The 6,160-nt window shown below is 36.6% G+C and overlaps 1 protein-coding gene across 1 annotated transcript in view; it reads right to left on the reverse strand.

Moving 5' to 3' along the window:
- LOC106952642 (guanine nucleotide-binding protein G(I)/G(S)/G(T) subunit beta-1) overlaps nucleotides 1–5,413 on the reverse strand; it is a 33,590-nt gene extending 28,177 nt beyond the window's left edge. The window contains exon 1 of the mRNA XM_015040877.1: nucleotides 5,022–5,413. The gene's annotated coding sequence lies outside the window, so the exon portion shown is untranslated. The remainder of the gene's footprint in view (nucleotides 1–5,021) is intronic.
- Between the last annotated feature and the right edge of the window lie 747 nt (nucleotides 5,414–6,160).

A 6,160-nucleotide genomic window follows, 5' to 3' on the forward strand; every position in this document is an offset into this window, starting at 1 on the left:
GGATCTTGTTCTTGCCATTGAGCTGGCTTCTCAGGACTTGCCTTATTCGTTGGAGGTATTTGGCTGTTTATAAAGATCAGCATAGGATTAAGTTAGTGCAACATAGAAACAAACATAATTCCTGGCAACTTGTTAAATTAGTTCTGTTCCTGATAGAGAAATCAAACAAAATTAAATCACTAAGCAAATTTTTGGGAATTCAAAAAAACTCACTTTAATTACAAGCTTCTGGAAATAAAATACTAGCATAAAGGAAACCAACACACAGCAAGACAATATACCAAAATACTATAAGTAAAAGTCCTAATAACCATATGTTTTGGGAATGTTTGTACTCTTCTGCTTCGGGTTAACATCAAACATAAGCTGCATATCCTCTGCTCCAAAAGTCGGATTTCCCACTCGCAAAATCAGAATTTTTTTTTCCAAACTCCTACTTCACAGCTCCTCGCATCAACAATAGTAAGCTGCGGTGGAAATATGTTTACAACAAACACTTGCATGCATCTGAAATCACTGCTACAGGTAGAGCCTGAAACTCTAAACTGACTAAATTAAAGGTGGTGTTTACATGTGGAAAGTACAGCTTAAAACATACTTTATTTCTAAGAACACAAACAATGGCTACTTGCGTGTCACCATTTTGGAATCTAACTTCAACTATGTTAACTGGAATGTAGTCAATTGGGTTTGATGTCATTCACAGCTCCGAGGTAAATGAAATAGATTTCATTTTATTTATTTAAACAACAAAATTTTAATTGAAACTTTTTCTTCTGGCTGGCAGCTGCCATTTTGACAATGGAAAAAAAAGTTACGGCTAAAGTTTGAACACCTTACAACTTCTTTGTCTAAAGAACTTTTTCTTTCTGCATTAGCGCCAGCAAGTACACAACCAGCAAATTACGTAAATAATTAGTGTATTTCAATCCCAGCAGTCCTGGTTTTAAAGTGAAAAATATTCCTTGGTATGACTGAAAGCTAGATTCCATGTCAGCATTTAGTTAAAAATACTTGAACTTAAAAAGGCTGTAAAAACAAGGTGATTGCAGCAGAAAGAAATACAGCCATTTGGCTGGGTGTATTTCACCATTAAACTTTTTTTAATGGTGAAATGTCACCATTAAAAAAAGTTGAGAATCTGCTTTAAACATTCTTTCAACATTTTTTTATTTTTATTTGAAGTTAGATGAGGTGGACAACAAGCTGTTACAACAGCAAATAATTCATGTGAATTGCTCCATCACCTACAAGTTTCAGCTGGAATATGAACATACTCAACTGGTGCTGTTTGAACAGCGCAGTTGTTAAATGGATAATACTCACAGTGTGAGATGATTAAAAGAGTCTTCACTTATAATGAACAAGCAAGGATCACTTCAAAGAAGCATGAAATATTTGACGTATTTTTTAAAACTAGGTTTTTAACCAGTTTGTTTATTATAGCTCTGACACAAATTTAACACACTGCAACTGTGAGGCAGCTTTGAAACGGGAATTTAAGTGCAACACTTCCATTGATTTGATATCCATTATTATAAAAGGGCAGACGTCACATGTACTGTCTTTTTTTGCACAGCTGTTTCTATATAAAATCCAGAAGAAAAAAAGGCAAAGTGACCAATTTCTGAATGACAGGATATGAAGATTAGTAAACAAGTCTACCTCCAATGTCGAGGAATAAACGTTTTGAAACGTGAATGCATGTATAAGGAAAAAACAAACAAACATGATACTCTGGGAAGGAAGTGGTGACAGGGAACTTGGTTTTAAACAGACACAGAAGTTTCAAAACTTACCTTGAATACATAACACTATTTTCAGTGATAATATAGTGCAAAATGACAAGATGTGTAATTAGAATACCAACATGTGTGTGAAATAGTTTGTGTTTAAATCATTAGGTAGATGATGGTGCAATTTTTTATTTTTTTACTTTTCACAGCAGATAAATTAAAATAAGCACCATGTGAGCAAGAAGGAAAAAATCAGCACTATTACAGACCCAAGCCACATAATCCTGATGGGTAAAAGTCAAAATAAGAATGTAATCCCCTTAACATCCTGCATCTGCAGATTAAAAAATAAAAACAGACAAGCTGATGATCCTTACTGTAAAAAAAAAAAAGAAAAAAAAAAGAAAAGTTGTCTAATCTGGTTATAATCACATAGTCATAAACCTATGACATTTATGGCAAAACTAGGCATGTTTTTTTCTTCTAAAGAATGGTAAACTCAGAGCCCCAACACTGCACAGATGCAGAGCAGATGTATTTAGTGTTTGATCTGTGGGTTACTTTCAGGTCACACTAACCAATTTGAACTGAACAGAGCAAACATTCACAACAGGTTCTATAACTGGATGTTATAGAACCTGGCAGATCAACATGTTAATATAATATACAATAAGCACATGTAATAATACAGCTAGAACAGAAACCACATTTAACATGGCGCAGTATAATTAGGGATTTAAGATGAAGCAGGAAAACAGTAAATTTAACATGAATATTTGTTGAAATATGTCATTTTAACCTAAATGTGCAATAGCTAAACTTTGAGATTAAGAAAAGGATAAATTTGATCAATGTATATTAACAGGTGAGAAAATAGGAATAGGGTGAAAAGTTATTTTCCTTAAAAGCTAAACTCACCAAGTTTAATAATGATTTGATAGCTTTCCTCCCCTTAAATTCACAGTACAGTCAAAGAACAATTGATTGCATTTCTAGATATATAGTCCTACGCAAGTCAAAATGAATAAAATATCAGTTAAAATCTTTAATTAATGTGCATTTACAATACTAATATATATTTTAGTTAAAAGTTTTCATTCAACTCTTATTCAGTCAAGATGTGACTGAATAAGAATTCTTCCCCTATGCTATCATATATCTGTAGTATGCATGATAGGATAATCCAGCGGCAGCAAAAAAAAAAAAAAAAAAAAAAAAAAAAAAAGAAAAAAAAAAAAAGAAAAAGAAAAAAATATTTATTAAATACACATTTTGTAAGTTTATCTAATGCGGAAAAAAAAAAATCAGACGCTTGTAGCACGCCAAGCCTGAATCCATCCGCTGCTCGGCAGCTGCCTCTCTCTGTCTGAGAAAAAGCGGTGATGAAAAAGGCTTTGAACGCCATCTTGTTCATTGCAGCTGCTTGGGCCCTGAATACAGGAACCCATTCATTCGAGGAGGCGGAGGGAGGGGGCACACTGGCAAAATGAATTCATCTTTGTAAACCAGTAAATGCGACTAGCTCTTTGGGGTAAACTAGCCATTTCCCAAACAACTAGTAATCCACTGTAGGCAAGGGATATTCTTTGGATGGATCCGGTCACCGGTAAATAACTTGGTAAAAGCAACAAGCTCAGTGCATTTTTTTTTCCCTCGGCGGCGCTCAGCGTGGCTTCCTGTGACAACTCGATGCTAAGCCCACTTTCGAAACACCCGACTCTGAACTTAAACATTCAGTGCTGTTTGTTCGGTCTAAAACCCTTATGATGCCCGCCTCTGAGGCGTCTGTGACTCCATGCTACATCGTGGTGCCCATTCTTAAGGCTAGGTCTTAAAACGCTATGGGGCTGCGCGGCCCAACGGGGGCATGATTACCGTAGCTGCTAACAAGCTGACCTGCTACAGACCCGTGATCAAGATAAACAGATTGACAAAATCCAATTAGACAATCTTGTTTTCCTATCATTTAAAGAAGAAGTTCACATTAAGGTCGAATAGTACATTGGCGAACTTAAAACTGGTCTGAAAACACACAAAAGTAAAATGGCTATCATCTCCAACAGGTCAGAACAGCGGTGGTTGTGATTTTTTAGTGAGGTCTTATAGCTGTGTAGTGACATCTGCATATAAAGCAAGCCCTCGGTTAACTAATAATTTGTTTTCACACAAACGATAGACATCTGTGTTAACCGAGTGCGAACATAAATCTGTGACATATAACAGTCATAACCCATGATAGGTTTAGTTTCGATTCAGTGAAGTAAATACCGTACGATCAACTAGTCAGTTTGAAGCTTAATGTGTCCACGGCTGGAAATGCATGCACTCCTGATTTCATTTAAACAAGATTTTTATTTTTAAGTGATGGGTAAAGTTGTCCCTTTTTGATAAGGATACAATTATCGAGTTCTCTTCGCTGTTTTCGTAACACATACAAGCACCCAGATCAACAATCAAACCATACAAATATATTTTCTGACCATTGCCGGCGACTTACAATGGACGGAATACAGAATAGTGGGGGTGGTAGTGATACTGCTGGCGAAGTAGCCATTTTTAGACTTCCTTCGTTGTGAATCCATGATGCTGTGAAAGCCCTATGCGAGTGAAAGTGAATCCAAACTACTCCAGTGTTTGGTACAGTTATGCAATCTTGTAAATTAGCCACTTTTTTCATATCGCCAATGCTGCTTGCAATAATGTCTTATGAGAACCTAAGGTGTTAGCTCACAAGGTGGTATTCACTGAAGATTTGTGGGGAAAATGTTGAAAAATTGAGAGTAACCAAACTCTACAATGCTGGTGATAACTGAAATAAATAAAATGTCTTGACTGTAGCAGGAAACGAGGAGTATTCTGGTAGATTAAATCGAAAAGCTGATTTAGTGCAGTGGAGAAAGCTAATAAGAGAGGTGAGATACCCGGACGTTAGAGGGGTGCTAAGCTAACTGAACTGCCACACATATCCTGGCAATTAGTGCCAACTAAACTCTACTGGCCTTCCTATTTACCTGGCAGAATGGTTAGTTTATTTAATATTTTTAAAAGCTAAAGTTAATTAGCACTGTCGCTGAGGCAATGAGTTAAGTTTATCTTTCAGTGACCCCCACCCACAGTCTTGGCACCAATAACTAGCCAACGATAGGCTAACGGCAGCTAACTAAACGGAGGAGCCACAGAGCCAAGTTTAACCCTTCTCGCTCATCTTCCCTGCTCGAAAGGCTAGCCAACTACAGTTAATGCATTTCCTGAAGCGCAAACACAAGTATCAATACATGTTCTTACCCGCTTTCAGTTGAAGGTATCCGTTGTTTGTATCACATTGACTGGAAACAGTTAGGTGTTGTCTCTCCTCTCTCAGTCCCGGCGCTCAGATTTATCAAGTTTAGCCTCCGAGGAGCGGCACTCCCCGAACCCAGTTTTTTAACCCGCTGAAGGGGGAGACACACCGGCACAGAGGCGCAGGGACGAGGCGTTTTTAACCCAGACAGACGAGTCAAAGTCCCGTTTATTTGTTCCAAGGGTTCGACGCAAATTCCAACTTATTGCAAATGTCCCTTCTTGTCTTTCCCAACCGTCGTCGTCCCTTCTGTTTCTTCCTTCACGCCAGGATCTCAGTCGCTTCTTCCTCCGGCCATCAAACAGCAGAGATGGGCGCGGTAACCCTGCATTCAGCTCTGGGAAACCCCACGTTCACGGCAGCGTCACAACGCACGGCGAAGGGTCGGCGACCACTTCGACAGATCAGCAAATACTGCCATCTTCGGTAACAAAAGCACACTTAAAAATTACATTTACATACAAAAATTGATTTAAACCAATAAATGTGTTATTTATACGAATTTAAATTCGGCAAATAACTAGGTTAAAGGAGAATCACACACGGAAGCAAGTTTGAACACTGGTTGTCAAACAAGAAGTTCCACATTTTCAGTTTCTAAAAGGTAGACTCAACCGTGAAACAACAAAACCACTTCACTTAATTATCAATAGTATAGTTCTACATAAAAAAACAAAAAATGAAGAGGTAGTTTTACAAAGAACTCAGAAATACATCAGCTGCATAAATGAAAAAGTGGAAGATTATAAAATGGTAAATTGTTACATTTTTACACCATATAATTAGAGGTAACAATTATGAATAATTTTATCCTGCACAATTCAACTAAAAAAATAAACCATTCAGCCTGAGAAGACAACAACAACAACAAAATGCTGCAATAATCTGATTTCACTTCAACTTTATTTATAAATCAAATTAAACAACCAGTACAGGACTAAATGTTGTACAGTTAAATAGGCTAAAAACAAGCAAAAAACATTAAAGCAAAAAGTACAAAAGTAAACAGCCCTTTATAAATGCAGATATATATATATATATATATATATATATATATATATATATATATATATATATATATATA

This window comes from Poecilia latipinna, unplaced genomic scaffold, assembly GCF_001443285.1.
Source record: "Poecilia latipinna isolate Pla-1442-1.1 unplaced genomic scaffold, P_latipinna-1.0 Scaffold532, whole genome shotgun sequence".
NCBI lineage: Eukaryota > Metazoa > Chordata > Actinopteri > Cyprinodontiformes > Poeciliidae > Poecilia > Poecilia latipinna.